The sequence below is a fragment of the Salvelinus sp. IW2-2015 genome, linkage group LG14, assembly GCF_002910315.2.
Source record: "Salvelinus sp. IW2-2015 linkage group LG14, ASM291031v2, whole genome shotgun sequence".
Lineage (NCBI taxonomy): Eukaryota > Metazoa > Chordata > Actinopteri > Salmoniformes > Salmonidae > Salvelinus > Salvelinus sp. IW2-2015.
Window position 1 is genome coordinate 32,361,818 of NC_036854.1, and position 9,752 is coordinate 32,371,569.

Below are 9,752 nucleotides of genomic sequence, written 5' to 3' on the forward strand. Positions count from 1 at the left end.
TCAAATATCAAATCATAGACTTAATTATAATATAATTAGCACACAGAAATGCGAGCCTTAGGTCATTAATATGGTCAAATCCGGAAACTATCATTCCGAAAACAAAACGTTTATTCTTTCAGTGAAATACGGAACTGTTCCATATTTTATTGAACGGGTGGCATCCATAAGTTTAAATATTGCTGTTACATTGCACAACCTTCAATGTTATGTCATAATTATGTAAAATTCTGGCAAATGACTACGGTCTTTGTTAGGAAGAAATGGTCTTCACACAGTTCGCAATGAGCCAGGCGGSCCAAATTGCTGCATATACCCTGACTCTGCTTGCACTGAACGCAAGAGAAGTGACACAATTTCCCTAGTTAATATTGCCTGCTAACATGAATTTCTTTTAACTAAAGATGCAGGTTTAAAAATATATACTTGTGTATTGATTTTAAGAAAGGCATTGATGTTTATGGTTAGGTACATTGGTGCAACGATTGTGCTTTTTTCTCGAATGCGCTTGTTAAATCATCACCTGTTTGGCGAAGTAGGCGCATCGATTATATGCAATGCAGGACACGCTAGATAAACTAGTAATATCATCAACCATGTGTAGTTAACTAGTGATTATGTTAAGATTGATTGTTTTTTATAAGGGAAGTTTAATGCTAGCTAGCAACTTACCGTGGCTCCTTGCTGCACTCGCGTACATTACGCTCCTCGTGGAGTGCAGTGTAATCGGCCATAATCGGCATCCAAAAATGCAGATTACCGATTGTTATGAAATCGGCCCTAATGAAATCGGCCCTAATTCATTGGCCCTAATTAATCGGCCATGCCGACCTCTAGTAGAAACACGTTATCTGGTCTAACGGTCGTCTCACGTCAATATGTTAAGCTGTCTGTCCTGCAGCCTTATGRTGACACACACAGCCTGCACACACACATGGTTGAATAATATTAGAGATAACAGCAGAAGCGGGTTCTGCCATTTTGTGTGTGTGTGTTTTGACAGCCTTTAGTCTTGCTGGGTGAGATGAGAGGCAGGTCATTACACAACATGATCTTACCTGCAGTACCTGGATCAAGCCCCAACATGACCATGGCAATGCTGTGTGTGTCTGTATGTGTGTTTGCTTGCATTTTCCTCATATTCCTCATATCATGAATGATGCACGTACTATGCTAGAAATCTCATTGACTTCTCAAACCCCAAACCACTGTTTTGTCTGCTTTGCAAGCATTCCCGGAAGTATTGCGATGTTGCACCTGTGGGTTTACAAACTTTGTGGTGCCACCTTCCACTGACCTGTTAGAGCTTAACAGTGAGGAGCTGAGAGCTGATGAGTTTTATTTGCCGACATGTTTTTCACTTCAGGGCCCCTGGCCCCTAAACCCAAGCACTTGTGTAGATCTGAAAACACAAAGTGTAGCTAGTATTTCTTACCTCTTCAACCTCCAAGAAACAATGGGTTTGGTGCTAGGGGTTGTTTTTGGACAGGGCCCAGGTATCGATGCACTCGGTTGCACTTTAAAAAAAATTATACCTTTATTTAACTAGGCAAGTCAGTTAAGAACAAATTCTTATTTACAATGACGGCCTAGGAACAGTGGGTTAACTGCCTTGTTCAGGGGCAGAACGACTGTTTTTTACCTTGTCAGCTCGGGGATTCGATCTTGCAACCTTTCGGTTACTGGCCCAACGCTCAAACCACAAGGCTACTTGCTGCCCCAAAAGTATTTGCTTTCTCTGCCAGTGACTTTTCACGTCAAATCGCTCTGATGCACTTGTTGTAAGCTAACTTGTGGGATTACAGCCAGGGTTGGCTGTACAGGGAGTCTGTTGCACACTGTTTGTCAGACAGAGATGGGTAGGTTTGTGTGAAGCTGTAGGCCTATTTGTTTCCATGTTATCTATCTTTTCACTGGAAGACACATTTGTAGGTCTTCAGTCCTTCTCTCTTCCTCTATCTCTCCATGTCTCCATGTCTCCATGTCTGTCTGTCTGTCTGTCTGTCTGTCTGTCTGTCTGTCCTGTCCCTGTTGTCTGTTCTGTTGTCTGTCTGTCTGTCTGTCTGTCTGTCTGTCTGTCTGTCTGTCTCTCTGTCTGTCTCTCTTCTGTCTCTCTGTCTGTCTCTGTCTCTGTCTCTCTCTTGTTCTCTCTCTGTCTTCTCTCTCTTGGTCTCTCTATCTCTGTCTGTCTCTCTGTCTCTGTCTCTGTCTCTCTCTCTCTCTGTCTCTCTCTCTCTCTTGTTCTCTGTCTCTCTCTCTCTCTCTCTGGTTCTCTCTCTCTCTCTCTCTCTCCTCTCTTTCTCTCTCTTCTGTCTTCTCTCTGTCTCTCTCTCTCTCTCTGTTCTCTGTTCTCTGTCTTCTTCTGTCTCTCTCTCTGTCTCTGTCTCTCTCTCTCCTCTCTCTCTGTCTCTGTCTCTCTCGTCTCTGTCTCTCTGTCTCTCCTGTCTGCTCTGTTCTCTCTCTCTCTTCTGCTCTCTCTCTCTTCTGTCTCTGTCTCTCTGTCTCTCCTCTGTCTCTCTCTCTGTCTCTGTCTCTGCTCTCTCTTCTCTCTCTCTCTCTCTCTCTCTCTCTCTCCCTCCTATTCTCCTCTCTCTTCTCTCTCTCTCTCCGTCTCTCTCTCTATTCTCATCTTCCTTCTTGAATCCTTAACTCACTCTCTCCGTTCGTGGGTCTTCCTCACCTTCCCATGATCCTCACTCTCTCCACTCCTTCACTCTCTCTCTCTCTCGTGTGTTGGGTCTAATCAGTAGAGTAAATGTACTCCAACAGATCAGGAATGCGAGGCATGTCTGAACCAATGAGTGTTTTTATGCCTCAGGACACCTATAAAGGGAGTATTCTGTCCTTTTCTCTCCACACACACATATCCCTACACACACATATACCTACACACACACATACATACCGCTACACACACACACACACACATTACCACTCTATCCAGTTCAATTCTGTTTTATCCATTTCGATGTCTATTGATTCAAGTATTATTTTATCTGTGTTATACACTGAGTGTACAAAACATTAGGAACACCTGCTCTTTCCATGACATTGACTGACCAGGTAAATCCAGGTGATGCCTTATTCATTTCACTTGTAATATCCACTTCAGTCAGTGTAGATGAAGGGGAAGAGACAGGTTAAAGAAGGATTTTTAAGCCTTGAGACAATTCAGACATGGATTGTGTATGTGTGCCATTCAGATGGTGAATGGGCAAGACAAAAGATTGTGCCTTTGAACGGGGGTATGGAAATAGGTGCTAGGCGTACCGGTTGCTGGGTTTTTCACACTCTACAGTTTCCCATGTGTATCAAGATTGGCCCAACACCCAAAGGACATCCAGCCAACTTGACACAACTGTGGAAGTCAACATGGGTCAGCATCTCTGTGGAACACTTTCAACACCTTGTCGAGAACAGAAGAGTGACTTTTAACAGTTTGGTTCAGCTTCTCTGCCTGTCAAATACATTCAGTGTGTCTGATGCAATACTAGGAAACAGATACGGTGTTTGTGTGTGTTGTAACCCCAGCTCACATGTCTGTCTGTCTGGACCACAGTGTAAAAATCCCTGTGACTAAACAACGTGCCAGGCCTATTGCTAGGCTACCATGAGGAAGTGTTTCTATGTGTTATGGCAGTGATGTGGGAATTCTTCCTCACTATAAAGGCAAACATTCAATCCGCATCTTATCTTACGTGATGTTTTTTGTATTATTTAACTTCCCTACTGTAAAGTAGCTGCCTCTGCTGGCAGCTGATATACAGCAGATCTAGATGGAGCCTTGTCAATGCGCATCAGAGGCAGGGGTTTGTGTCGGCCTGCTGGCGGTCAGCCATCTTGGTCAGGCTGAGAGCTGGGTGACAGGCTGAGAGCTGGGTGACAGGCTGTGGCTCTGGGACCAAAACACACAGATTACAGGATGGTAATGTTGGCAAAACTGATTTATTTCAGATTCTCTCTCTCTCTCTCTCTTTCAGGGTCGGCATGTCAAAACAGGCCAGCTTGCGGCGATCAAAGTTATGGACGTCACTGGCGTAAGTCACATGCACGCACATGCGCACACACACACACACACAAATATAAAGAAAGCTATCCCAAATTGTTTTCATCTGTGTTTGTATCACTATAAGGTGTGTGTGTGTTCCAGGATGAGGAAGAGGAGATTAAAGCAGAGATCAACATGTTGAAGAAGTACAGCCACCATCGGAACATTGCTACCTACTACGGTGCCTTCGTCAAGAAGAACCCACCTGGTATCGACGACCAGCTATGGGTACGTACGTGTTTGCATGTGTGCATGACTGTGTGTATGACTGTGTGCATGACTGTCAGTTCTGTTCAGTTTGGTGTGTGTTCATCTCTCTCTGTCTCTGTAGTTGGTGATGGAGTTCTGTGGGGCGGGCTCGGTGACAGATCTGATTAAGAACACCAAGGGGAACTCTCTGAAGGAGGAGTGGACTGCCTACATCTGCAGAGAGATCCTCAGGGTACCACCCTCTATATAGAACTAATGCAATCAACACATTTGGAATGAGACCTACTGAAATAATGTCTTCTAATTACCAACCTCTATTTCTCTCTATTGCTAGGGTCTGACCCATCTCCACCAACACAAGGTCATCCACAGAGACATCAAGGGTCAGAACGTCCTGCTGACAGAGAACGCAGAGGTCAAATTGGGTGAGACAGACTTGCAGACAGACAGACAGGCAGACAGACAGCAAGCAAACTGTTTAAACGTGTGTGTGTGTGTGTGTGTGTGTGTGTGTGTGTGTGTGTGTGTTCCAGTGGACTTTGGAGTGAGTGCCCAGTTGGACCGTACGGTGGGGAGGAGGAACACGTTTATAGGAACGCCCTATTGGATGGCTCCTGAAGTCATCGCCTGCGACGAAAACCCTGAGGCCACCTACGACTTCAAGGTACCGTAGCAGACTGTGTGTGTATATGAGTGTGTTTGTTTCAGGGTTTAGGGTATTTTCCCTTGTCATCTCCTCCGTCCCTCCTAACTTCTCTCTCTCTCTCAGAGTGATCTGTGGTCTCTGGGTATTACSGCTATAGAGATGGCAGAAGGAGCACCGCGTAAGTACCAGCGCCAACCACAACACAGGCTGGCACAACACCGTGACATTAGACACTATCAGACGTTGTGTGCGTTGGTTGGAGGTGTTGTGGTTTGTTATTGGGGTATCTTGAGATGGGTATTGTGTGTGTTTGTGTCAAAGCTCTGGTGTTAACCCTTTCTTTTCCTATCTGCAGCACTGTGTGACATGCACCCAATGAGGGCTCTCTTCCTGATCCCCAGGAACCCCGCCCCCAGACTCAAGTCCAAGAAGTGGTGAGTTACCAAAAACACACACACACACACACACACACATTCACACAAGCATTCACTATGTTGTCACTGTGTGCGTTCAGGTCTAAGAAGTTCCAGTCGTTCATTGAGAGTTGCTTGGTGAAGAGTCATGGTCAGAGACCCAACACAGAACAGCTGTTGAAGCACCCCTTCATCAGAGAGCTGCCCAACGAACGACAGATCCGCATCCAGCTGAAGGACCACATCGACAGAACCAAGAAGAAACGCGGAGAGAGGGGTGAGACATACAACAAAGGGCTCAGATCCCACTCTGTCTGCCATTGACGTGTGTTTGTAACTGCTTAATGTGTGTGTTTCTAACCGTGTGTTACAGATGAGACAGAATATGAGTACAGTGGCAGTGAGGAAGAGGAGGAGGAACGGGACATGGGGGAGCCAAGGTAGGGTTGTTGTGTTTATTTTCTGAGCTTGTGCCTACATGCGCTGGTGTGTGCATGCGTTTTTGCTTCCAAATGAGATTTACGCTCATCAACCTTCCCTCTCCTATCTCTTCTCTCATTCGTCCTTGTCCAGCTCCATCATCAACATCCCTGGGGAGTCAACGTTGAGGCGGGACTTCCTGCGGCTGCAGATAGCCAATAAGGAGCGTTCTGAGGCTCTGAGGAGGCAGCAGTTGGAGCAACAGCAGAATGAGGAACACAAACGCCTCCTGTTGGCAGAGCGGCAGAAACGCATAGAGGAGCAGAAAGAACAGAGGAGGAGACTGGAGGAGGTAGAGCGCTGTTGGGAAGAGCAGCATGATCTATGATGCACACCTGAACCGTACTCTGCTAACTCAGATCCTTTCTGTTCACGTTGCATTTTCCAGCACAGCTCAGCTTGATAACATATCTGGTGCCAGCTTTGAAAACATATATAAAAAGATGCTGACCCTATACCATTCATTCATTCTCTGTCTGTCTCTCTCTGTCTCTCTCACTCCCTCCATCTCTCTCTTTCTCCAACAGCAACAGCGTAGGGAGCGTGAGTTGAGGAAGCAGCAGGAGAGAGAACAGAGAAGACGCTATGAAGAGATGGAACAACTACGGAGAGATGAGGAGAGGAGGCACGCGGAGAGAGAACAGGTACACACACAGGTAACACTCAGGTGCGCACACACCCTCTCTCTCGCTCTCTCGCTGTTTCTCTCTCAAACACACACACACATTAAATACACACATCAACTAGGATTCACCCCATTCTGCCAGAGCTCTTTTGCAGACCAGATATAGACTTAACATAGACCAGTCATGAGGCTGACGTTTAGGTGTTATGAAGCTACATGTCCCAGGCCAGGTGTAGGAAGGGTCTGGGTCAAGGATCCGGATGGTTCTGTTTCACTAATGTTTCTCTTTCACTCCGTGTAATTCTCAGTCTCTAAAACATCTTGTTTTTCTATCTTACACACTTGATTCAATACTAAATACTAAGTTTCTTTTTTTGGTAATGCCATTTTCTTTTCTTACTGCTCTCTCTCACCCTCTCTCTTTTCTCCCTTTTCTCCCTCTCTTTAAAGGACACCAGGTAGGCTCTCTCCTGCTGCAGCTGTCTCTGGAGACGTTCCGCCTGCCGCTGCTCCTCCATCTGCTTACGCTTGTACTCCTGTAGTTACACACACACACGGTTTACAAGGGGAGGAACGCATGACACAATGTATATGCTGGCGCCACAAGAGAGCTATGGGGTTGTTGTGGCAACACGGAGATGTGGAGTAGAGAGCTATGGGGTTGTTGTGGAGGCAACACGAAGATGTGGAGTAGAGAGCTATGGGGTTGCTGTGGAGGCAACACGGAGATGTGGAGTAGAGAGCTATGGGGTTGTTGTGGAGGCTACACAGAGATGTGGAGTAGAGAGCTATGGGGTTGTTGTGGAGGCAACACGGAGATGTGAGTAGAGAGCTATGGGGTTGTTGTGGAGGCTACACGGAGATGTGGAGAGAGAGCTATGGGGTTGTTGTGGAGGCTACACATAGATGTGGAGTAGAGAGCTATGGGGTTGTTGTGGAGGCTAAACGGAGATGTGGAGTAGAGAGCTATGGGGTTGCTGTGTGAGGCTACACGGAGATGTGGAGTAGAGAGCTATGGGGTTGCTGTGGAGGTACACGGAGATGTGGAGTAGAGAGCTATGGGGTTGCTGTGGAGGCTACACAGAGATGTGGAGTAGAGAGCTATGGGGTTGTTGTGGAGGCTACACGGAGATGTGGAGTAGGAGTAGAGAGCTATGGGGTTGTTGTGGAGGCTACAGGAGATGTGGAGTAGAGAGCTTGGGTTTTGTGTGGAGGCTACAGGAGATGTGGAGTAGAGAGCTATGGGGTTGTTGTGGAGGCTACAAGGAGATGTGGAGTAGAGAGCTATGGGGTTGTTGTGGAGGCTACACAGAGATGTGGAGTAGGAGTAGAGAGCTATGGGGTTGTTGTGGAGGCTACACAGAGATGTGGAGTAGAGAGCTATGGGGTTGTTGTGGAGGCTACACAGAGATGTGGGAGTAGGAGTAGAGCTATGGGGTTTGCTGTGGAGGCTACACGGAGATGTGGAGTAGAGAGCTATGGGGTTGCTGTGGAGGCTACAAGGAGATGTGGAGTAGAGAGCTATGGGGTTGTTGTGGAGGCTACAAGGAGATGTGGAGTAGAGAGCTATGGGGTTGTTGTGGAGGCTACACAGAGATGTGGAGTAGGAGTAGAGAGCTATGGGGTTGTTGTGGAGGCTACACAGAGATGTGGAGTAGAGAGCTATGGGGTTGTTGTGGAGGCTACACGAGATGTGGAGTAGAGAGCTATGGGTTGTTGTGGAGGCTACACAGAGATGTGGAGTAGAGAGCTATGGGGTTTGTTTGTGGAGGCTACACAGGAGATGTGGAGTAGAGAGCTTGGGGTTGGTGTGGAGGCTACAGGAGATGTGGAAAGAGAGCTGGTTGTGGAGGCTACCGATGTGAGTAGAGAGCTATGGGGTTGCTGTGGAGGCTACACAGAGATGTGGAGTAGAGAGCTATGGGTTGTGTGGAGGCTACACGGAGATGTGGAGTAGGAGTAGAGAGCTATGGGGTTGTTGTGGAGGCTACACAAGGAGATGTGGAGTAGAGAGCTATGGGGTTGCTGTGGAGGCTACAAGAGATGTGGAGTAGAGAGCTACATGGGGTTGTTGTGGAGGCTACAAGGAGATGTGGAGTAGAGAGCTATGGGGTTGTTGTGGAGGCTACACAGAGATGTGGAGTAGGAGTAGAGAGCTATGGGGTTGTTGTGGAGGCTACACAGAGATGTGGAGTAGAGAGCTATGGGGTTGTTGTGGAGGCTACACAGAGATGTGGAGTAGGAGTAGAGAGCTATGGCGGTTGCTGTGGAGGCTACACGGAGATGTGGAGTAGAGAGCTATGGGGTGTGCTGTGGAGGCTACAAGGAGATGTGGAGTAGAGAGCTATGGGGTTGTTGTGGAGGCTACAAGGAGATGTGGAGTAGAGAGCTATGGGGTTGTTGTGGAGGCTACACAGAGATGTGGAGTAGGAGTAGAGAGCTATGGGGTTGTTGTGGAGGCTACACAGAGATGTGGAGGAGGAGAGCTATGGGTTGTTGTGGAGGCTACACAGAGATGTGGAGTAGAGAGCTATGGGGTGTTGTGGAGGCTACACAGAGATGTGGAGTAGAGAGCTATGGGTTGTTGTGGAGGCTACACAGAGATGTGGAGTAGAGAGCTGTGGGGTTGTTGTGGAGGCTACAAGGAGATGTGGAGTAGAGAGCTATGGTGTTGTTGTGGAGGCTACAAGGAGATGTGGAGTAGAGAGCTATGGTGTTGTTGTGGAGGCTACACAGAGATGTGGGAGTAGAGAGCTATGGGTTGCTGTGGAGGCTACACAGAGATGTGGAGTAGGAGTAGAGAGCTATGGGTTGTTGTGGAGGCTACACAGAGATGTGGAGTAGAGAGCTATGGGGTTGTTTGGAGGCTACACAGAGATGTGGAGTAGAGAGCTATGGGGTTGTTGTGGAGGCCTACACAGATTGTGGAGTAGAGAGCTATGGGGGTTTGCTGTGGAGGCTACACAGATGTGGAGTAACGAGCTATGGGGTTGTGTGGAGGCTACACAGAGATGTTGGAGTAGAGAGCTATGGGGTTGTTGTGGAGGCTACACAGAGATGTGGAGTAGGAGTAGAGAGCTATGGGTTGTTGTGGAGGGCTACACAGAGATGTGGAGTAGAGAGCTATGGGGTTGCTTGTGGAGGCTACCAGGAGATGTGGAGTAGAGAGCTATGGGTTGTTGTGGGGCTACACAGAGATGTGGAGTAGAGTAGAGAGCTATGGGGTTGTTGTGGAGGCTACACAGAGATGTGGAAGTAGAGAGCTATGGGTTGTTGTGGAGGCTACACAGAGATGTGTAGGAGTAGAGGAGCTATGGGGTTGTGTGGAGG

General features: G+C 47.6%; 1 pseudogene; it reads left to right on the forward strand.

Annotated features, from left to right (window-relative positions):
• Positions 1 to 9,752, forward strand: part of LOC111973535 (traf2 and NCK-interacting protein kinase-like) — a 73,780-nt pseudogene that overhangs the window by 19,223 nt on the left and 44,805 nt on the right.